This window comes from Ailuropoda melanoleuca, chromosome 16 (assembly GCF_002007445.2).
Source record: "Ailuropoda melanoleuca isolate Jingjing chromosome 16, ASM200744v2, whole genome shotgun sequence".
NCBI classification, from domain to species: Eukaryota; Metazoa; Chordata; class Mammalia; order Carnivora; family Ursidae; genus Ailuropoda; species Ailuropoda melanoleuca.
The window spans coordinates 11,358,484-11,382,785 of NC_048233.1; the positions used below are offsets into that span (position 1 = coordinate 11,358,484).

General features: G+C 47.3%; 1 long non-coding RNA gene and 1 pseudogene across 2 annotated transcripts in view; one reads left to right on the top strand and one right to left on the bottom strand.

Moving 5' to 3' along the window:
* Positions 1-6,979: 6,979 nt before the first annotated feature.
* LOC117796766 overlaps positions 6,980-24,302 on the bottom strand; it is a 45,428-nt gene continuing 28,105 nt past the window's right edge. The window contains exons 2-3 of one of the 2 annotated variants that reach the window (XR_004621421.1): positions 12,413-12,568; positions 6,980-7,126 (exon numbers count right to left, since the gene is read on the bottom strand). This is a non-coding gene — a long non-coding RNA (uncharacterized LOC117796766). Of the gene's footprint in view, positions 7,127-10,457; positions 10,649-12,412; positions 12,569-24,302 lie in introns of those variants that run through there. The other variant, XR_004621422.1, reaches the window with a different exon arrangement.
* On the top strand, positions 8,617-10,332 carry LOC109490496 (annotated as a pseudogene).

A 24,302-nucleotide genomic window follows, 5' to 3' on the forward strand; every position in this document is an offset into this window, starting at 1 on the left:
GGGTGTAGAGATTACTTTTTTTAAAAAAAGAAGGGATTCTGGGGTGCCTGGGTGGCACAGCGGTTAAGCGTCTGCCTTCGGCTCAGGGCGTGATCCCGGCGTTGTGGGATCGAGCCCCACGTCAGGCTCCTCTGCTGTGAGCCTGCTTCTTCCTCTCCCACTCCCCCTGCTTGTGTTCCCTATCTCACTGGCTGTCTCTGTCTCTGTCGAATAAATAAATAAAATCTTTAAAAAAAAAAAAAAGAAGGGATTCTTTCACATAGGAGGAAACAATTTGCGTACAAAATAATACGCAAGCCAACTAAATGTTCTTGAGGGGTTTTTTTTGGCAAGAGAAAGAAAGGCTGACGATGCAGGAGCAAGTGGTGGTGGCTGATGAGCAAGGTCCAGAGATGATGGGAGGGGACGGGGTCAGAGGGATCCCAAAGAAGTTGCCTTTCAGTAGGAGCATGGCTCCCCCATGCTCTGACCCTGGAGGAAATGTGGGGAGGGTGCCTAAGATTGAGGGGGCAATGTGATAAAGGTGTAAGTGGGACAGGAAGTTAGGGGGCTGTCTGCCGAGAAGGAAGAGGCCAAGGATGCAGGGAATGAATGGTGGAAGGTTTAAACTGTTGAAGAGAATGGGCGATGGACCGGACACGGGAGAGAAAGCACCACTGGGCACCCACACAGACCCAGCTGAAGCAGAGACACAAATGGTGACAGTCTGCATGGCTAGGTGATTTCCCGCCACCAGTTGCCCAGGTGCAGAGGGAGAGGAGAGTGGGGTAGGTGTTTCACTGGGTGGGTGCAGAGGAAGAATGGGGTAGGGGGCATGTGGGGAAAGGGGGAGGCAAGGAGTTCAGATGATCATAGGACCTGGGCTGGAACGGGAAGAGGGAAGAGGCAAGGAGGGTGCGCATGGTGGCCCGTGTTCTAGTTAGAAGAGAATCCACTCCAGCTGGCTGAAAAAGAGAGGGATATAGATAGCTCAAAAAAGATCACTGAGAGATGCAAAGAAACAGACTCTGGCTGAGCATCCAGGAATGTCGCCCCCCCACACATGGGGACTGGCCCATCGCAGGGGCTGAGCCTCCACCGTAATCACGAAGTTGAGCTCAGAGACCGACCACCACAGCTGCCAACTATAGAACGAAACCCCCTCCGTCACCACGCTCCCGGAAAAACAGACGCCCCTGCTCTGCCTTCTCTGGATAACTCAGCGTTGAGTCAATGTCTCTTGTAGATGCATGAGGTTGCTGGGGCCTAAATCACCGCCCTGGCAGCAAGGAAGTGAGGGGGACTCGCGCCTTAACTGTGTGTCTTGTCTCCCCTCCCCTCTGCGCCCCCAGGGTTGGTACTTGTGCTGCGGAGAAAGTGTTCAAAAAGTACGGAAGGGGTTCAAGAGGCTTGAGACAGCCGCCCGCTCCAGGGTCCATCAAGGCTGCCGCAGCCTACACCGGGCCTCTGTGAACGCCCTTCTGGGCACACGCTGGGTGCGCATGGCTTGGCACGGTCTGTTCTTTATGAGAAGATAAGGGTGCTCCTGCTTCCAGGGACACGCCCGCCCCTACGCACAGGTGCAGTAAGCTTAGGGAGCAAAGTGCAGGTTGGGTTTCAGCCCCCACCTTCCTCCTCAAGAGGCAGACTCTGTACAGTACGGAACGGGCACGAACATTTGTGACAACTCAGGAGCCTACTGACTGGGCCGAAATACAGGGGCCAAGGGCCAAGAAGTCTCCACCAAGTCAAAGAGCATGTGTAGTGAGAAGGCAACTGGGAGAGCCAGAAGGATGGGCGTTCTGGTCACAGCATGAAAGCCAGGGGTCTGAGAGTTCTGGGCTGGAGCTGTCAGTGCGGGGAAAACAAGTTCCCATGGGTGGGGGAAGTGCAGGGGAGCTAAGATGCCTTGAAATTCAGCAAGCTGTTTGAGAGACAGCTCCCCTATGTGGATATTAAAAGTCGAGATGGACAAAGAGGAAGAAGGGAGCCAGATTCCAAAGTCGTCCATGAAACAGTTATAGGGAGACAGTGGGTGACGCAACCAGGGGGACAAGAAGAAGGTAGTAACCTTGGATGAGAAGGACTTCATGTAAGGGTGGGAGCAGCAGCTGGGAGCTAACCAATAACCACAGATCCCCAGCTTTCCTGGCCCCTGCTCCATGGGACACTGACGTGTGTCCTCAGGCCACCATAACAAAGGACAACAGACTGGGGGGCTTAAATAAAAGAAACTTACCTGTCACAGTTCTGGAGGCTGGAAGTTCAAGATCAAGTTGCTGGCATGCTTGGGTTCTGAGAGAGCCCTCTTCTTGGCTTATAGATGGCTGCCTTCTCCCTGTGTCCTCACATGGCAGAGAAGAGGACAAGGTCTCTGGTGTCTCTTCTTATAATGGCACTAACCCCATCATGTGGGCCTTACCCTCTAGTCCTAATCACCTCAAAGACCCCATCTCCAATATAGCCTTCCACAGGGGGGTAGGGCTTCAATATAGGAATTTGGCGGGGGGGTACACAGTCCATAGCACACAGTCCATAATACTCCATTGTTTGTGAACAGAAGAAAACCCCTATTCTCACAGAGCTTATATTCTAATGGAGGGAGGCAGACAACACACGCACACACACAGTATGTTAGGATAAGTGCTATAAGAAAACCTAGGTTTGTGGGATGATGGAGAGGCAGGATATTACCGTGCATTGGATGGATATAGAGGAAGGGAGTGGGACATCGAATATCTGGTGAAAGAGTGTTATTGACTAAGAGTGCCGCAAGTGAAAAGGCCCTGAGGCAGGACCGGGTTTGACATGTGAAACTGGAGAGGAGAGAGGGACAGGAAGGAAAGTAGTAGGATTTGTTGTCATTGGAGTATAACAGCAGGCAAATCACACCGGGACATTGTAAGGACTTCAGTTCTTGCTCTGAATGAGGTGGAAAGCTACTTAGGCTAATGAGGAGAGAAATGACATGATCCAGAAATGAAAGAATGGAAAACCCACAGTGGAAGAAGTTACATGTGTGGTGTTCCCTAGGGGAGAGGTGGGTGGCAGGGAAGAGAGGGGTAGAGGAAGAGTGGTTTGACAAAGCTGAGCACTGAGAGGTGAGAGTCCATGGGACACAGTGCCATGATCGGGTTGGGGGGGAGGCCAGGGTGAGGAAGGGGCATGGGAAAACAGGAGAGAGAGGGTGGTTGCCTGCACACCTAAGATCAAAGTGGGGAGGCGGAGACTGGACCAAGATGCTCGAGGCAGGGTGGGGTCAGGAGTCAGAGGCACGGGGAGAGCTACCTGAGATCTGCGGAGGCCAGAAAGGGTGGTGGTGTAATGTGGAAGCCTCCAGAGGTGCCCGAAGGCTTCAGGATGGCAGGGGAGAGAGAAGCGGGGAAGCTGGGACATGTCCCCAGTGCGCGGGGTGGCACGTTGGAAAGCCAGCACAGTGCAAGGGGCTTTCTGGCCAATATCTCCCTCCCCGTAAATTCTGAGGGGAAAGGGTGGGAAGAAATGAAACCCTGGAAAGCTGTCCAGCCCAGGAAACCCCCCGCCCCCCGGGATCTGGGCGGGCCGAAGGTCCTGATGAATGGTGAGCAGGGAAGGGGAGCTTGCCCAGAGAAAGGAAAAGAAGGAAGCAGACGGGGACACTCCTTCCTTTGCAGCAGCCCTCCCAGTGACCTGGTGACCCGGCCTGCAGGGGACGTGCAGGGAGGAGGCCAGGGATTACTAAGGGATAAAAGCTACAGAGTCAATCTAATCAAGAGTCACTTTCCATAACCTCATTTGCAATTCAGTTGCTCCTTTGCCAAAAGGCCCCGTGCAGCTGTTCCACCCGGCAAGGCAAGCCTTTGCCAGGTGATCCAGGGGGGCCGTGCCGGATGCCTCGCAGCTGCCAGCCTGACTGCTGCAGGGCTCAGTTTCCCTCTCTGGGCCGGCTTCCTGAGTCCCAGCCGCTAGGCCGGCATCGCACTGGGCCACAAGTGAGGCGGGAGGCGCGGGAACAAGGAGACAGCCCTGCCGGGCCTTGCCCCGCCTTGCCTGGTTAAAGCAAGACACAAAGCGCTGTTTGATCTGAGCCCTCTGCCAGTTCTGGAAGCACTGTGTCTGTCACAGCTCCAAAAAAGAGCAGGAGGTTACTTAGCTATGGTGAATAATAATTGGGCATTTGTCTAACAGCTACTATACTGATGAATAATTAAAATTTTTATTACAATCGAGGCGAAAATCACTCTACTCACACGGACGGTCTGTCAGCTGAGCCAGGGGAAATGCAGGTGTTGGAAGAGGACCTTCTGAGTTCGGAAAGAGAAGCCATGATTATGGTTAAGAAGGCCAGGCGAAAAGCTGGGGATGTTCCAGAAAGTTACAGGGGTTGCAGACCCAAACACAGAGAGGCCTGTTCCTTTACAGTTCTTTTCAGGACGTAATAAGATCAGCGGACTGGAGTCAGACCTGGGGCATGCAAACAGCTGAGACAGCTAGCGAAAGCTATGGGTGACAACCAGGAAGCCCACAAGATAAAGAGAAACAGATAATGACTTGGCCATACACATGCCCATCTCTCACAGCCGATGCTGGGGACTTTGATGACGGTGGAGAGGGGACAGCTGGGGTATGACAGGGAAAGCGCAGAACTCAGAAGTCGGAACCCACCTCCCAGTTCAACGGGATGGCTACTTCTCGGCTGTGACCTTGGGCAAGTTCACCAAACCTGCACAGGCATCCCTCTCTACATCCATAAAATGGGGAAAATACTGCCTTGCCATATGTTGCCCTGAGGATTAGATGAGATCACGTAAACGAGACTATTTGGTAATTATAAAGACACACAGCAAATGCAAGTAATCATAACTCAAAAATCAGACTTAAAGGCAGTGGTGTCTGAACAGCCTCAGAGTTGGGATAGGTTGAGTGAATTAGGATTCGGGAATAATGAAAAAGAAGATCTGTGCTATTTGGGTTGGATATGAAATTATCAACGGAATTTCATAAAGTCCCACTTAAATACATTGTACAAGGCAAATAAATATCCCTTTAGTTATAAATAGCGCTTTATTTTTCTCTGGTTTGTCAACAGGACAGCCCACTTAAAAGGAAGCCATGAAACACTATTTTGATGAGAGAGTACCTGTGGAATTCATACATCCACCAATAAATAGATTCATGCCGTGGAACATGACCACGGGGAGGAGGGACTATTTCTGAGAGCATGTCCTATGCAGTAGAACCCTGACATCCCCTGAGGGATAAATCCCAAGAAAGCCCTGACTCCTCAAATATGTAGCGATAACACAGTGTCAAGGTGCTGGCTTCATCTTCCTCCATGCAGTGACCAGCCTTGCAGTCCACAATTCGAGTTCATGATGAAAACCCGAAGTGTTCAACGTCTGAAGGCTGAACGTCCATCACGCATCATCTCCGTTAAATCACAACACTCCTCTGTTCCCCATTTTACACAGAATGAAATGAAGGCTCCAAGTGGTTTAAGTAACTCGCCCAAGGTTCTGAGGCTATGAATGCAGAGAACCAGGGTTGGAAGCTTATTGATCTCTTCAAAGCCTTTAAAGCGTTCACTGTAATACTCCCCTTCATAGTTCACGTGGGGATACAACATTGACCACAACAAGATCCCTTTCCCTTATAACCTTCTGGGAGAGATAATAGTGCACCAAATGAACTCAGCAAGCTTTGTTGGGTACCTCCGTTCAAGGTGCCAGAGATCCCCGGATGAACAGGTACGCCAGAGCCCTGTGCTTGGGAGCAGCTAGGAGGTGAGCTCCCTGTGCGTGGTGCAGAGTCAGTGCCGGAGGCCTTGCAGGGCCCCTCACTAGCTCTTGGGGCTGGATCCCCTTAGGTTCCTGCCACTGGATGTCCTGGTTATAGCTACCGCCCGAGCAACCCCCTTAAGTGTCCAAAAACTGCCGACAGCTCGCGGGCTGCGTAGAAACAGAAGAACAGGGACCTGGTCTGGCTTCATGGTCGCTAAGCCCGTGACCCTCTGGAAGTCCTTCAACCACCAAATCAGCCTCTTTGCTTGTAAATGGGGATATTGTTGAGTGGAAAGGACTGGTGCCATACTGTCCGGAAGTGAAAATCATACTCAGTGAAAGCTGGCTTTTATTATCTTTGTGTGTTTCTTCTAATCAGACCCAGGATAAGTGGTGTTTTCGTCAGTCCACGAGGCTCTGGGAGACGCAATCTTTGAACGTTCCCAAGGGCTCCTCTGTGGGCCTGCAGGAGTGTCTCAGGGGTTCGGGCCTCGGTAGGAAGTGGTGTTGCAGAAGGGGAGGGGCCAGGAAAAAATCATTCCACGCCTCCTCCTTCTTTCCGTCCCTTCTTGGGCATAGATGTCTGCAACATATGGTGGAAGTCTGTGTAGTTCCAGTTTCACAAAGAGCAGGGTGGGAGGGGGAGGGATTTCTAAAACTTATGCTAGAACTGCGGAAGAATTGAGCTACGGGGGGGCCTCTCCTGACTCCGCAGGTGCCGCCATCCTGCGTGTGACTCTGCCCTGACTCGGCGCCTGAATGACTGTGGCCTGGCCACTGGGCTCCACGGGCCGGGAATGCCGCTTCATCTCAGAATAATAAAGCAGCTGCTGTCCCACCAGCTGAAAGCGCCTGGACATCTGGCTGGTGTCCTTCCAAAGGGCTCCATCCTGAGTGATGCTCAAGCAAAATACTCCATCCAACCTTCCATTGTGGACTCAGGCCAGGACTGCGTGTCTGACCGTTAGCAGCCAGCTGCTGCGCTCCCGATGAGACAGGTCATGAATAGTTGGCTGGTATCTCAGTGCTTTCAACAACCAGATCAGCTATGACGGATGAGCAGTCAGATTTATTCGCCTGGCTCTAAACTCTTGTACCTATCAGAAAGAAATAGAGCCAAGCCCTGAAAGTCAATTTGGGGTGTTGTATAAACATCGTCTTCACTGTGACTTATTTCTTCCTTCTTAGCTATCTCGAGTCACTCAAAGAAGTTAGGCAGTTTGCCCACGGTATCCAGGGATGGGCATCCAATTACACTTCACCGAATCCAGGGTCTTCTCCTGAAGTTCAGAACAGTTGTGTTTGGCTCATGTGCCTAAGCAATGTCCCTGCAGTATGATGGTGGGGAGATTGTGACATTCGTGCCCTCCATCCTCCCACCTTGGTGCCTGTGGGATGATAGGGAGAGGAGACAGTGCTGTGACATTCTAATAGCTTAATGGAGAAGAGAGCTCCTCTGTTCAGAGAACCAGCCCACCACCCTTGGAGCCAGACCTTCTCATAAAACCTCCACCCAAGGGCAACCTGAAACCACTCATGACATCATCAACAGGGAGCTTCTCAGCTTGGTCTGTTTAAAGTTGGAGTTCACACATGGGGCAGCCTTGTGCCGTCACATACATTCTAGTGTTTGAAGAAAAAAAACTTCCTTAGATTGAAATGAAACCAGATCCTCTAGAACTTTCTTCCACCGGTCCATTAGATATACCAGGTTTGCATCGTACCTTCAGAAAATATGAAGGAAAAAAAAAAGGAACAGGTGCCTCTTCTCTTCCTGCCAAATCCTCCTCCTGATCTATCCCCAAAGAGGTGTATTAGCTTGTTTTCTGACTTGTTTTAAAAAGTCAGGTACTCCAGGGGCGCCTGGGTGGCACAGAGGTTAAGTGTCTGCCTATGGCTCAGGGCGTGATCCCGGCGTTATGGGATCGAGCCCCACATCAGACTCCTCCGCTATGAGCCTGCTTCTTCCTCTCCCACTCCCCCTGCTTGTGTTCCCTCTCTCGCTGGCTGTCTCTATCTCTGTCAAATNCCTGCTTCTTCCTCTTCCACTCCCCCTGCTTGTGTTCCCTCTCTCGCTGGCTGTCTCTATCTCTGTCAAATAAATAAATAAAATCTTAAAAAAAAAATAGGTACTCCAAGTCACATCTTAATGAACANTGTGTTCCCTCTCTCGCTGGCTGTCTCTATCTCTGTCAAATAAATAAATAAAATCTTTAAAAAAAAAATAGTCAGGTACTCCAAGTCACATCTTAATGAACTCTAAAAGGCTTTTTCTGGTGGATCTCTTTTCCTGTGCCCCCTCATCTGGCCTCCTGAATATTACAGAATCCTCCAACCACTGCAGTATCCAGCACATGCACACACTCCAGAGAATTCCAGGCAAAGGCTCAACTGTGAACAAGAAAAAGGCAGTTGTGGCTGCTTCTCAGTACTTACTAGGGACAAAACAAAAGCCACAAGGATGAGCTTTGAGTTTTGCAGTGGTGGGGTCATGTGGCTCAATCCAGGCCTTGGTCATAGCTTTTACCTCTCTCCAAAATGATTTGTGCAAAACTGTCAACATGGCTCTAAACAAATGCATAGGTATATTCCGTATATTCTACTGACAGGAACTGTCATCAGAAAATCACCCCATTGGGGCGCCTGAGTGGCTCAGTCAGTTAAGCGTCTGACTCTTGATTTCAGCTCAGGTCATGATCACAAGGTCATGATATTGAGCCCCAAGTCGGCCTCCCGGCTCAGAAGAGAGTCTGCTTGTTTCCCTCTTCCTCTCCCTCTGCCCCTCCCTCCGCTCAATGCACGCACTTTCCCCTCTCTCTCTCTCAACATAAATGAATAAAATCTTTAAAAAAAAAAAAAAGAAAGAGAGAGAGAACATCATCCCGTCTTCTCATGACCATGTCCATATACCAGAACACTCCCTTAAGGTGGAAGGTGAGACAGTAGAGGGGAAAACATTAACTAAGTGCATTCAATTAACTTTTTGTTTTCACAGCATCAAGAGGCTGGAAAAAAGAGACATTAAGAAACCATAACCCATAGCCCGATATTCTGATAGACCCTTATATTTGAAATTTCCCAAGGGGGAATGAATGTCTTTATTGGTGGTAGTGGTGATGGTGATGATGACATTTTTGTGTTTGTTCGTTTTACATTAGTAAGTATTTCAATGTAAAGAGAGAAGTGTAGACTATAATTAAATAGCTGTGTGTCCACCACCTACTTTAACATTATTAACACTTTGCTATATTTTATTCCATTTCCTTTTTTGTAAAAAAAAAAAACAAAAACAGCATTTAGATACATGGAATGCTGTATGTTCCTCCCTGATCCCTCCCTCCTTAGGCAACCATTGGCCTGGAGCTAACGGTATCAGTCCCATGAAGACTTTGAAAAAATATTCACTATGGCTTCCCATGTGGCTGCAACCACCAGGTAAGCAAGATGGGTGTTTGCAATCACATTTGAGAGCTAAGAAGAAGAAGCAGTCCCATATAATACGTTTTCTTCTCCAGGTGCTATGGGCAGTACCGCCAGCTCTCTGCTCTACCAACCCCATAAAGTGCACACACTGGGACACAAGGTCAGGCAAGGTTATGTCATATGTTGGACTCACATGCCCCCAAGGGCAACCTACAGGAATCCCGTCCATCATGGTGTTAACCAGTTAGTTTGCTCGAAGTCTTCAGTCTGTTGCTAAGGAGCCAGCTAGGTACGACTGGAGACCCTGAGAGCCCTGAACTCTGACTCGATTGAAGAAGATTCCACATACAAATTCTTGGAGGTTCTTCTCATTGACTTATTCCACTAAGCTATTAGAAGAAATCCTGGGGTGTCTGGCTGGCTCAGTCAGTAGAGTGTACAACTCTTGATCTCAGGATTGTAAATTCAAGCCCCACATTGGGCGTAGAGATTACTTAAAAATATAATCTGAAGAAAAAGAAGAAGGAGAAGAAGGACAAGTAGTGGAGGAGGAGGAAGAGGCAGAGGGGGGTGGGGAAGAGGAAGAGGAAGAGGAAGAATCTGACACCCAGTGGGTCACGAAACCAGTCTACAAGCACAGGGAGATTCAAGGGCTCACATCTGCAGGCCACAAGAGCCATGGCCTTGGAAAGGGTCTCAAGTGCCACCATGCTCGCCGTGGTTTCCTGTGCAGCTTGGAGAAGGCACAGTATTCTCCAGCTCCATCTTTGCTACCAATATAAGGGATATTTATGATATTCTTATCTAATAAACTATTTAGGATAGTCAAAAATGGGATACATATATACTCATAAAGAAATGATGGGGATTTTTTTTCATATTTTACCTTTTAAATAAAATTATGTCACACTTTGTGTTCTATTCTGCACTTGCCTTTTACTCAGCATTATGCTTTTGAGATATGCCCATAATGATACATGTACCTCTGCGTCATACATCCCAGCAGCTATTATATTTCCTATCTTAAAAAAGAAATCTCCCATTGACTTTGCCAGGCACTTACTGCCCTCTCCTTTGCTCTCTTCAACATTTTTTGCAACAAAATTCTCCGAGAGTGCTGTCTATACTCATCGCCTCTAAGTTTTCTGTCAAACTCTCCCAGCCCACTCCAGTCGGAGCCCCCGGACTCCACTAACGAGAGACTTGGTTATCCAACAGATGTCCTCCTTGTCTAGCGTTGTTGCATTGCTTCATGAGCGGCCAAGGAGAGGCCTCGTGTCTCAGTTCCTGGCGGTGGTTTCTGTGGTTCTCCCATAGCTTCAGAGTGCTTTTCTCTGCTCTCTGTCCTGAACTTGAGGACCTGGAGCCAAGCAGACCGGCCCAGCTCAAGAGGTGATAGCAATTCTGTTGGTTCGGCTGCTACGTGATGGTCTTATGAACACTGCACATGTAAAGATGCCCAATCTAGAAGTCCTTTCTGACAGCTTCTAAAGAGAGGCAGAAACATTATGTTGAGTTTTTCCTTCCCTTGTGAACACTGTCATGGCGAGAGAGGAACAAAGAGTCTTCCTCCAGGAGCCCTAACCTTGGATTGCCCTTGGATTCCATACAGCTAACCAGCGGAAGTCCCTAGCTGCTAGTAGGATAGAGGAGCCAGAGTGTGGACCAAGAATAACTTTTCAGCCCATCTCTTCCACTCCTAAAAACAGTTTGGATTTTGCGGTAAGGGTCTATGAATGAACGCTTAGATCTCCTTTAGAGGACTTGGAACTCATGAAGGAGCAAGGCAAGGGTACGCTGTTCTCAGAGCATTTCTTCTGTGAAAGGACACCTTTATTGGCCATGCATATGCAACCACAAGCTTCTCTTCTCCCCCTGCTCATGGAGAAAGGTGGACTCATACACTAAACAGACTGATTATACTGATAGGTCAAATAGATGCACAAGTTAGACTCATGGTGGCTACTAGGCATTTCATTAATCTTTCTTTCTTTCTTTCTTTCTTTCTTTCTTTCTTTCTTTCTTTCTTTCTTTTCTGTCCTGTTCAAATTGCTTTGCATCTCAGTTTATACTGAGATATGGGTGGGTATGCATGAGCTCCAAAAGTCCCAGTGTCCAGCTCAGGAAATGTGAAAAAACAAAACAGACACTGTGAATCTCCCCTCCAAACCCCAGCACTGAGACACAAATCACCTGTACAGAGAAACCCACAAAGAGATGTTGCTCACCTTGTTAATATATTTTACAGACTAATTTTTGTTTTGCATTAGCTTTTCATACAACTGCATTCTAAAGAGTGTTTCATAATGAGCTGTGTAAATGTAGGACTGGTTGCAGAGAGAACGAAATTAGAAAAAGGTATAGGCAAAGAAGAAAATGTTACCAAAGATTTTGGAAAGAAAGGTCATCTAGGACAAACAAAACATGTTTAGAAATGAGTGCTGTAAAATGAAATAGACAAATAACTCGAGACAAGTAAATTGGCTTTCTTCTCCTTTCCTTGCATTTCTTGTCTTGAGTTATTTCTCCCTTGGATAAGACAACAGGGTTTGAATCTCAGCTCTCTCACTATCTGTGACTTTGGGCAATTTATTTTACCTCCATATCCCAAGTCTCATTACCTGTAAAATAAAAGATAATTACAGGACCCATTGCCCTAGGTGACTATGAGTATTAAATGTGAATGGAGTACCTAGCTCACTGCCTGGCCCATAGAATGTATCCAATGCACTTAGCTGACAGTATTATTAACAATCTCTTTATAAAATTCTCAATATCCATTTCCTCCCATTTAACCCCCCTGGGCCCCTCAATTCACTCCATCTACCCTCAGACTCTCCCCTCTTCACTGCCTTCATTCCCACCTCTAAGCCAGGTTGACAAGTCACTGGGGCAGGTTCATGAGCTGCCCCAATCTGTCTTTCCAGCCCCAAATACTTCCCTCACTCCATAAATCCACCCTGTGCACTGGCCACACTGAACCATCCCCGCCCCCAGTGATGGTGGCTCTTCAGTGTTTCTTTATTTCTTTGTCCTTACTTCCTTCATGCTCTTTTCCTGGAATGCCCTTCTCCCTTGTCGTCCTACTCAAGACAGGCCGCCCTTCCCTCCACAGCTCTTTGACCCCACCTCTTATACTATACTTGTCTCTTTGTATTGCCAAGTTTTATTTATGGAATAAACTGAGCCATACTGTAAGCTATGTATTTAGACCAGATAGATAGATGATAGACAGACAGACAGATATTTACATATGTTGTTCTATGTATCTCCACCAAGTAGGTACTCAAGGTATTCTTGTGGAATATATGAGTGAGCAGACAGTTTCCTCTGAGCTGTCCCGGTCTTGCTAGGCCACTTGGAAGATCTTCCAGGGACATCAGATCAATGCTGCCTTCTCTTGACACCTACAAACACAAGTGCGTAAGACCCTCAGGTCACTCGGGCAAATTTTCCAGATTGAAAATAGCAAGCCTGTGTGCATCTGACTCTCATGTGGAGGTGAGTCTTCTGAAGAGGAAAAGGAGATGAGGGGTAAAATTCCTCTGGTGGCCCAATTTCCTAGTGAGATCCTCTCATGATTGAAATAGCATCTTGGGAAGAATTACGTGGGACTTGCCTCACCAATCCTGGGCTTATGATAAGAGAAAGGTCTTAGTGGTCAGTGTGACTCTGTATCAGGAGCCTTTCCTGGCTCCATTGTTGCTGTGTTTTTTTCTTTTATTAAGTTTTTTATTTTAATTCCGGTATAGCTAACATATAGTGTTATATTCGTTCCAGGTGTACAATGCAGTGATTCAGCAATTCTATACATCATTACTCAGCGCTCATCATGATACGTAAGAGGTGACTCTTAATGCCCGTCACCTATTTCACCCATCCCCCAGCCTCCGTTGTTTTTTTGGAGGGGGACACATTAGAGCAGAGATTCCCTGGGAGATCCCGAAAATTCCTCCTCCTCTCGCTATGGCAGTGGGGAATCCAGAAATGATTCACAGCTGAAGCCACTGTCCCACATCAATGCATCATGCGGTCATTTAAACTGGAAACCAGACGGCCGTCTGGACACAATCTACCCGTGTTTTTGTAAAGTTGCAAATACACAGTGAGTAAGAGGAATTCAGTAAATCCTATTATACTGTTGGTGCTGAGAGCCATGAAGAACAGCCCTTGGTCTCATGAAAGACACACTCCCTACAGAGTCTAGAGCCCCCTGGGACAGGATGCCACCTGCTAGAAAAAGTAAATCCAAGGGAGAGAGAGGCGCCTCCCAGTAGGTTTTTTGCTTTTTGTTTTTTTAGTTGTTTGCTTCATTTTGTTTTGCTATAGTTCAGTTCTGCTGGTAGCACAGTGGGACTCCTACATAATGTGGCATAATTTTCCTGAGTTTTAGTAAAAGATATGTAAAAACAAAACAAAACAAAACTATGTTCTCCTTGGCAGGCTCAGAAATAATGAATTAGCATGTGAAAAAACAGGAAAAGTAAGTGACCCTTCCAAGGTCACCTGGTTAGTGGCAGGGTGTGGACCAGAGTCCAGATGTCCTGACCACTCACCACCTGGCCACCTTCCTGGGGACCAGATCCCTTCTAGGTCAGAGCCCGGAACCAAGGAAGTGACAGCATGTGGTAGGGGACAGGGAGGGTGCTGATACAGCCAGTTCTGGCCCTAACTCCTAACAGCCTGAATTCAAAATTGAGCTCTGCTTCTTAGCAGCTGTGAGACATTGGGTCCATTTACTTAATTTCCCTGTGCCTCTATTTCCTTATCTGGAAAATGGGACTGATGACAATATGTGTCACTCAGAACTAAATGACACATTAAAGCTTTGGGAATCAGGCCTGGCACATAGTCAAGACTATGTTGGTTGTTACTCAGTCATGGCTTCTCTACAAACCTTTTCTGAGCAGTGCAGAGCACGTCTTCACCTATTCCTATCATCATGGCCATGAACTTGCTCTGGCACTAGGAGTCCAACGTGGAGTCCCCTTTTAACTTCCTCGGACCCTTGACCCATCTCTGCTAGGAAACTTTTCCGTGGCTGCTTACTTACCACTTTTTTTGAGGGTCCCTTCCACTGCTGGACCACTGCAGCCCTTAGAAAGACCCTGCTTGCACTGGGATAAAACCTGATTTCCTCTCTGTAACTTTTCCCCATTGGTCTTAACACTACTGCTTTACTTCTCACACCAAGACAAATGTTTCCCCTGGGAGACTTGGTGATGTGTTGGGGATTTGTAAAGTCATAAAATAAACATGGCGTGTTTTCCTGATGAACCAAACTGAAATGAAGATTTATTGGGGAAGTGGGGCGGAATTTAAGCTTTGTGTTGAACATCTCTTCTTTTAAAAAGGTTTTCAAAACTTTAAAATACTTCTCCTTACAACAAACAAGCATATTTTCATGTGTATTCTAAAGTTCAAACAATTTGTTTTCCAGACTTGACACAAAATTTTGCTTCTGGCAGCTCTGCCCCAGACCTCCCAGGAGTATCCATTCACTTGCCTTTGACATTGGGGATTTCTAGATGGAAAAGCCTGAGAAATGCTACTCTATTGAACAGAGCTACAAAGAACAAATCTAATTCCTTTCCCACAGGACCGCCTGTCAAGTTTCCATAAGATCTTACGGTTGGAAAGAGACTCAGAAATTGTCTAAATCGATCTCCTTTCTGCAACAGCCCTAACAGATGGTCACCCAGCCTCTGCTGGGTCAGGCTCGGAGCAAAGATACCACGTGGTAAGCCTTCCACTCTGTCACTGGCCAGCTCTAATGGTTAGAATATGCTTTTCTTAAGCTGAGCAACACGCACGTCGGACCTGAGTTGGACTCCATGCTAGTCACTTAACTTCACTGGACCTCAGTTTCCTTGACTGTAAAATCAAATGAATGGTGTTAGCTGCATCCCAGGGATACTTAGAAGAGAAAATGCGTGTAAATCACTTAGCGTTCTGGCCCATACATTGAAGGATTCAGTAAATGGTCCCCGCCATCATCACCATTTCCCGCATAGCTTCTATGAGCCAAAGACACAGAGCCTGTTTATATCGCCTCTGCTCCAAAACCACGTTTTAGGTGTCAGATGACAGGTAACAGACTCTCCCTCAACTGTGCCTAAGAGCATTGTTCCCTAAGTTAATCTGTCCCTACCGTCCTCCATAGAAAGACGCTCTGACCCTTCACTTAAAGTATCTTTTTTTCAGAAAGCCATTTGAAAGTGTATTAAAAGATTCTTACGGCTCAACTGGAGGAATATTAGAGAATGGAAAAGTGCTGTGGAGAAAAGAGAAAGGGGCAGAGTCAGGAGATGGGAAAGGCCAGGACACGGAGGGGTGCAATTTAAAATAGAGTCACCACGTAGCTCAAAATCTCCAAGGACTGGGCTTTCTCATAAAGTCTAATTGGCAAACGCGGCTTGGACCAGAGTTGAGGGAGGCGTTCTTCTCCTTCTCAGAGTTGCGGACAGACAGATCTACAGAGCAGCACTGGCCTAATTTACTCACCCAGCAGCAGGCTGAAAAGAAGGAAAAGAGGGAGAGTAGGTCTGGCTGGGGCAGCCTGAGTCTACTCACGGTTCTGCCTACAGCAAATGATCCAGAAACACAACGCCAGCCCTCTGAGTCTCAACAGAGAGGGCCAGAGGTGCAGGAGTTCCCATCTTTACATCACGCCTGGCCCCTAAAAGTCAGCCCAATGGATGGGTCAGGCTCTCAGTCATCCAATCAACTCCTCCTCTTGCAGACAGGAGCAACCACGGTGCCGCGGACTGAATTGTGTCCCCCTAAAATTCACACGTTGAAGCCCCAACTCCCAGTGTGACTGCATTCGGAGATAGGGCCTGTATGGAGGGGAAGTTAAAGGAGGGCATAGTGGTGGGGCCCTAATCTGATAGACATGGTGTCCTTATATGAAGAGGAAGAGATACCAGAGCTCGCTCTCTCCAGCCCATACATGGCAGAGGAAAGACCACAACAAGAAGGGGGGCCATCTGCAAGCCAGGGAGAGTGTTTGCACCAGGAACCAAAGTGGCTGGCACCTTGATCAAGGACTTTGAGCCTCCAGAATGAGGAGAAAATCAATGTCTGTTGTTTAAGCCACGCTGTGTATGGTATTGTGTTATGGCGGCCCAAGCTGACAGGTTTACAAGCTGTAGCAATTCCCCAGGAAAGTGAATTTGTTAGCAGGGCTTCTTCCTTCATGGGTTAGGAGAGTACGGGGAGAGGAGAGCTCCCCACTCACAGATAGATTCTTAAACCCATTTGGTGCTGTAATGATAAAGTCTGAGAATGTAGAGTAAAGCAAAATTTAAACAAAGTTATTCAGGGGCGCCTGGGTGGCACAGCGGTTAAGCATCTGCCTTCGGCTCAGGGCGTGATCCCGGCGTTATGGGATCGAGCCCCACGTCAGGCTCCTCTGCTATGAGCCTGCTTCTCTCCCACTCCCCCTGCTTGTGTTCCCTCTCTCGCTGGCTGTCTCTATCTCTGTCAAATAAATAAATAAAATCTTAAAAAAAAAAAAATAGAAAGTTATTCATTGTGCCCCTAGCTAGGTGTTCAATATATTAGTTTCTTCTTGGGAGAGGAGGGAATGAAATAAAGCCTTGAGCAGGTGAAAGAGTAAAGAAAGAAAACATTGGCAGAGGGCAAGAAGGAAACTCAAAGGAGTTAGAAGCTGTTAAGCACGCTCAAAACCCAAGTTCAAGCCGTGCAAGTCCTAATTAAAAGCAGGAACCTTTGGAAAGTGTTGACTGAATGCCTGATGTATTCTGTGGAAGAGCCAACTGAAGAGTGGCATGTCCATCCTGCCTTCTAGAAACTTGCGTTTTAAAATGCAAATCTTTCCTTCCTTCTTCCCTTCCTCCCTTCCTTCCTTCCTTCCTTCTTCCTCTCTTTCTTCCTTCCTCCATAATTTACCAAACATTTATGGAGCCAGTCCTTTGCTAGAGAGCACAAAAGGCATATAAAGACAAGTTAAAGTTTGTGCTTTTGAAGTGCTTACAGTTGAGAGAGAGAGTGAGAGAGAGATGTGTTAACAAGGTAACAAAGAAATCCGCCTGTGAAGGGCCACTAGTTTCACAGAGACAAAGAACCTTAAAGGGTGAATACAAGTTCCACAGATGGGGCCAAAGGAGAAGAACATTCTGAGCAGAAGAGACTGCCGAGCCCCAGCCCAAGGCCTGCAAACACAGTGTTCTCCTGAGAGGCCAAGTCCGGCCCTGAGAGTTTTGGATGGAAGCAGTCCACCCTTCAGTAGAGTTTCTCTCTGCCTTCAAAATACTTCTAGATGTGCTTTTGCCTTGAGTTACAAAGCTGAGCAACCAGCCAGAAATATCTCTTCTGCTGAGAACAGCCAAGCCCCGTCCCTTCCACCAAGGGCTCTAAAGCTGCCTTTGGCCCTTCTGCCTCCCATGAACCCCCATGCCTTCCCGAGTCTGCGATGATGGCGGGCACAGACTGGAGCCAAAGGGGAAACAGCTCGGCTTCTCCGCCCTGCTTCTTAATGCCCTTTATAGTCCCAGATTTTCCAGCTCTTTAAGCCTCCCACTCCTGCTATGTTAGTCCCTAACATCCATCCACTCATTCATAGTTACTTTTTTTAAGTGCTAGGCACTTTTCATATATTTTTTTAACTGATACTCAAAACAAGTCCAAGAGGTAAGTCTTATTATTCTATTTACAGATGGGAAAACTGAAGCTCACAGAGGTTGTATAAGTTGGTTAAGGTGATAAAAGTAGTTAAGGGGGAAATTTACAACCAAGTCCATCGGAGGCCATAGCTGTGGTTTTCAGAGTACGGTGGGCGGAGCAGCAGCACCCCTGGGAACTCCATCGGAGACCCTACTGAGCCAAGAACAGTGGTGGGAGATAGCCTCTGACACGTCGGTCCCCTGTCTTCCCTGTGCCGGCCTCACTGAAATCTATTATTTTCTTGCTTCACCACCACTCGTCTCTCTGCCTCTGGATTTTGTCAGGGGCGAGCGGCTGAACCCAGTCTGCTTGAGACCCCTGGAGCCAGATGCCCATGCACCCCTGCACCCCGGCTTCAATCTCCAGTGCTCAGTAACAAATACAATATTTAGGACAGGAAACTCCCATCTCATAAACTCAAGAGATCTACTAGTCACTGAACCCACTCACTTACCTTAATGACCTGTTTTTATTCTCTCAGACTGTATCAGTTCCAGGTCATTGTAATAATCAGCCAACAAATGAATTGCGTTTTATGACATGTCTATTCTCAAGGTACGTAAAATCACATAAAAGTTTAAATAATATCAGAGAATTTCAAAACTTGAATAAATTTGGGGCACCTGGTTGGCTCAGTTGGTTAAGTGTCCAACTCTTGTATTCAGCTCATCGTGATCTCAGGGTCATGAGATTGAGCCCTGCACAGGGCTCTGTGCTCAGCAGGGAGTCTGCTCATCCCTCTCCCTCTGTTCCTTCCCCAACTCATGCTCTCTCTTTTCTAAATAAACAAATAAATGAATAAAATCTTTACAAATGTATTTATTAATTATTAATATTCAAAAAAACTTCAATGAATTTAATGACTTGCCTCCAAAAAGTACAAAGAGAGGAAGAGACCTGGGAAGTCAGGTTTTTTTTTAAGATTTTATTTATTTATTTTTTTGAGAGAGAGAGAGGGTGAGTGGGAGAGACAGGGAGAGAGAATCTGAAGCAGGCTCCACGCTGAGCACAGAGCCCCACAAGGGGCTCGATCTCACAACCCTGAGATCAGAACCTGAGCTGGAACCAAGAGTGGGACGCTCAAATGACTGAGCCACCCAGGCGCCCCCCAGTTTTTTAAGTAATAATTTTAACACAAAACCTTTAACAACCCCAGATGGTCCTGACATAGCAAGAGCAGAAACAGAGGCACAGATATGAGAGGACATATTGAAAGTAAAACAAAACGAAAAACAGAAACTGTGGAAGTTCAGACGCTGTAGTCTATCCAACCAGGAGGCCCTGAGGTGATTCTAACAGACACTAACGACTGTGAACAATATTTGACGCTTGTACCCTTCACCTCCGCACTAGTTTGCATCTCCACATTCCTTATCCACAGGCAAAAAAAATCACTGTAGGGGGCTCATCCTGAAAAATAGGTTGTTCTTACTTCTCCACCTACATGCTTCCAAGAATTAAAGGTAACTCTTCACTCTCGACTCTAAACTTGACCCCCGTCTCACGGAGCTATGCCAGATTGGTTATCACACCCATTGGTTAATGGTTTCGTGTAGAAATCTGCTCTTCCATCCTGTAGGGAATTCGAGGATGCTAGCTACCCACAAAGAGGGAAATTATAGCTTTGCTACTGAATCCAACTTGGTATTAAGTTCTCCCTGTCAACACAGCCCTCCCCTCTTCCAGACTAACTGCTCATTCTAGGCACTACCCTTGGGGACACCATTCCGGCTACTGCCACCAGTCGATGTTTGTTGATTGAGGACTCCGGTGGTGTCAGATCTTCTGCTAGGCACTAGCATTATCTCAGTTAAATTCTTACAACAACCTAGGAGGCAGGTACTGTTACCAGTCCCATATCCAAAATGAGGAAACCAAGGCATAGAAGATAAGTAACTTAACCAAGGTCACCAGCTAACCCATTGTGGCGCTGAGTGAGACGTGAACTCAGTTTTTGTCCACCTTGCTTTATCATGCTTTCCTGCCTGGTATAAGCCCTTTTTGAACAAGCCTCCCCTCTCGGTGTACTTCAGGTCCAAGCTCTCTGTTTGGGGTTGAGAGCCCTCTTCACAGCCCTGTAAATCCAGTTTCCTGCTCCACCGGCATCTGTCACCACCCTCCCCAGTGCAGACCAGCTTAGTCTCCTTTATGGGCTGCTTAGCATGGAAAAAATTCTAGGACCTGCCAATTCCCAGTTTCTAAGACAGGTTTTTTTATCTTGCCATCTCTGCTTTGACCAGACGCTTGGTACGACTTCAAACACTGTCTCCCATTATCTGGCTGCCTAACAAGGAACTCTTGGCCCATTTCGAAGCCAGCTTTCTTAAAGCCACTCTCGCAGTGAGAGCCCTTAATATAGATTTTGCCTACGATAGAGTAGGGTATACTGAGAAGATAGGCAAAAATCAGGGAGGAAGCTATGGTTTTGCTTATGATTTCTAGGCTGGTGGTGGAACCAGTACTGAATCTGGTTGTTGAAGCTAAAAAGGCAGAAATGGGGATAGCAGGGGGAGGAGAAGACACAGCTTCTCTAGGGCTTGGCTGGTCAGAGTTCATCGTGAGGTTCCTCTCACAAAAGTTGGGGGGAGGCCTCCTGGAGGGTCCTTTCCTCCCAGAACCATTGGGGGATAGGCCGGCTCAACCTTACAGGCAAACAGGAAACTCTGCCCACGCACAGAAGGGAAGAGGAAGCTCCCAGATTCCTGTTCCAAGAAGCCTCCTGAGAAGGACTTTATCTTTGGGGAAAATTTTGCTAAAGGAAATTTGAACCAAAGTTGCAAGTTTCCTTTGTTAAGAAAAGCAAATAACATGAAAAGGGAGAGAAGCGATGAGACAAGAAATGGGTCATCACAGATGCAGATCTAATCTCTGGGATAAAATACACTGGAAAGAACATAGACTCTGCAGAGAGAGGGCAGTAGGGAGTGGAAGGCATGGGTATGGCTTGAGCAGAGGTTCCAGACAGGAGGGAGGCTGACCTCCTCAAGAGCCCACGATGGGTCCTGGTGAACCAGAGAGAGAGCAGTACAACGTAAGCCTTGCTGGGTCTCAACTGACCATGAGCCCTGCAGTATCTAGATGTACTATTTACTAAACCCTCAGGCCGTAGAGAGGTCTGTGCTCCAAGCATCTAGGAAATGAGATCATCGAAGCACATTAATAACAAGTCACCATTTTTTTTGAAAGATTTTATTTATTTATTTGAGAAAAAGAGAGATAGGGAGAGAGAGCTCAAGCAGGGGGAAGGGGAAGAGGGTGAGGGAGAAGCAGGTTCCCTGCTCACCAGGGGATCCCAGACTCCTGGGATCATGACCTGAGCCAAAGGCAGATGCTTAACGTACTGAGGCACCCAGGCACCCCAACAGTCAACATTTTTAAACATACACTAGAATCTTCTCTAGCTTTTTGCATGGATTATCTCACTTAAACCTACAGTAACGCTGTAAAATAGGTATCATTATTATGGCTATAAGCAATATGTTATTTGTATAGTATAATAATAGTTGTTTCTTTAAATATATTTGCAGAATATAATAGTTGTATTATTTGCTTGTAGTCAGCGAAATTTGCATGGCCATCTTCCTTCCTCTTTCCCCCACTGGATTCTCCCACACTCACCAGCTGCTGCTTCTGAGGACACGGAAAGGTTGACTACCTTTCTCAAGGTCATATGTCTTATAAGGCTCGTCGGCAGGATTTGAAGGCGGGCCATCTGCTTCCAAGGTCCCTACTCTTGACTTCTGCACTGAACTGCAAAGCAGTTCACAAAACTAATAAAATGTATCTTCTCTCTGTTCTTCAAGAAAAATTTCAGCAACTCTGGAATGGCAACCAGCTGTAGCAGGAAAAAACCCTGGGTGGGAATCCTAACTCTACAACTGATGAATGAAACCTTGGACCGTGAACCTTAGAGGGTTAAGTATTAAGAAGGATAATACATGTCTCTGGCCCATCGTGGACGCTAGGTAAGTCATTACACTAGCTCGTATTCATTTACGCTTCTTCAGTGCCAGGCGTGGGCTGGACCCCACAGACACAGCTCCTGGCTCGAAAATCAAATCAACGGGAGGTGATCCATTGCCAGCCCCCCTACAATTCAGGGCATGAGGAACAGATGAAGTTCTCATGTCCTCTTTCAGTTGTATTTTAATGACTGATATTGATTCAATCGATTGCAATCGGAAAGCAACTGTCGTCTTTCTCTTGCGGTCCCTTTAAATCCATTCTGCAAGCAGATTCTTTCTCTGGCACTGGTGGAGATTTCAAACAGGTCTAGTAGCTTTTCTGACCATTCCTAGGCACACGGGTCATTTTCAGTCACCAAAACAGCCTCATTTAGTAGCTTAAATATCCAGGCCATGGTCATGATCAAAATTCTGGACTTTTATCTAAATTCGAGAGTCTCTCATTTTCCAGCAGGGCAGGACTTCAGATGCCAACTGTTTGCCTGGACCCAGGGAGGGTTACCTGGCCATCTTCCTCCCTATCTCCCCCATGAGACCTTCCCATTCTCGCCAGCTATCGCTCCTGACCCCTTCTGGGTCCGATTTGGGGCAGTGGGACTAGAGGAAAAGAGCATCGTCTTACAGGACTGGGGCTACTGTGACCTGGTGTTGGAAGCCACAGGGCCTGGCAGGCAGGCAAAGCTGACCTTTTGTGGGAGGCAGTTGCCAAGTGGTTATAGGCAGCTCCACCTCAGTCCCCTTACCACGAGGGTGACCATAGGCCCTGGTTGCAAGGCTAGTTTCCCTTTAAGCCTGTTGCCCTAGCAAACTCCTTAAGGGCACCCCCTTTCTTCCTCACAGGTGTCTCCATTTGCATGATAAATGACAGTCATCCGACTTCACACAGAGCTTCTCAGGATGGCTGAGTTTCACCCTCCCCCAGCCCTGTAGGCTCCCAGAAGTCCACGTCTACTGGTCTTGTCATCCCTCCAGGGAGCCCTTTTAGAAAGCTCGGGGCTGGCTCCCGTCCACAAGGCGCTCATGTCTGGGGTCCAAGGAAATGGGCCCATCCTCACCATTGTCTAAGACTATAATCACACCTAGTGCAGCTCAGTGTCTCTCTCACTCTTTTCATTTCTCTCCTGTCTCAGATCCTGGAGTCCTCTCTCTTGGCTGGAAGTGAAAGGGAAGTCCCCTTGTTCTTCTCCCCCCTGGGTGGGAGTGGCACAGCACTCTAAGAGCTGCCTCCAGAGGATCCTCACCCCTGCTCTTCATCTCAACTCTTTTTAAAGGTTGCAGGTGGGTGACTGTTAATGCTAACAGATCTGGGTTTTACCATTTCTTAGCATGTCTGGAAGAGTGGGCCAACTTCGTATTCTTCTATAATGTGGAATTCTTTAGCACCTATTGTAATATTCTCAGACTTTAGGGACTCTGCCCATCTCCTAAGCAACAAGAAGAATTGAATTTTGCATCCAGTTATGCATGATGTAATAAAGAAGGGGAACAAAACACACCCAGGCCTACTAAATCTTACAGAAAGGTTATTCTCGTAGCGGACTGTGACCCAAAGCCGCGTCAGCTTCCAGAAATGCTAGGTTGACGAAGCAGGGAAGAAACTAAGCAAGTGCAGATTGAGCCCAAATGTCTCCTCTGTCAAGAAGAGGGGACAGATCCCTTCAGGGCTGTGTCCATCAGTTTCTTTGCTTTCCCTCTCGAAGAGACCAATGCATGTAGCATATGAAAATCTGAACCATGCCCATGGCATTCCATGCCCTGGACAAAAAGGTCTGTGCAAACTTCATCTCAGCTTTGAAGCTGTGAACAGAAAATCCCCCCTAGAATTATCCATCTCACTGGGAACCCCTGGCCACATTGCTAACTGAGGCATGCACAGAAGTGCCAGCCTTGCTGCTTTTAATTTTCAGTCGTCTATCCAATCCAAAGAGTGGAGGGGTAGAGGGAGGATTCCGCCTCTCTGTGTCTCCAGGGGGTTCACCGTGGAATCCTTGAAAGCTGAAGGGTAGAAATCCAACAGTGTGGTCCTATGGAGGAATCACCGGTGCTTGTCTCCCTTTTTTTTTTTTTTGCGGGTAACTGGAGAAGACTTCTGGGTATGCCCATGCTACAGGCTGGATCAGTAGCTTAGCCGGGAACAATCTACAAGGCCTGACTTTTAGCCCATGCCCTATTCGCTACACAACTCGAGCTCTGTAGAGTGTCCACAGAAACAAAGAAAAGCTTTTTTGGGTAATCCCACCTTTTCCCACAAACCATGCTTTTATAGGAGGTTTTTGTTTTTTTCCCAGCAGCAAGGTAAAGCAAGCAATTGAACTAACTTGTTCTCAGATCAATGAATCCATTGTGTGCTGCGGGGAGCCGAAGGGTTTTTTGTTGTTGTTGCTTTTTTTTCTCTTTCAATGTTGGTTTGGAGCAGGAATTAAACTTGGCCATGGGCGAGGAGGAAAAAGAACTGGATAGACAAAGCTTTTCTTTCTTTGGTTGGGAT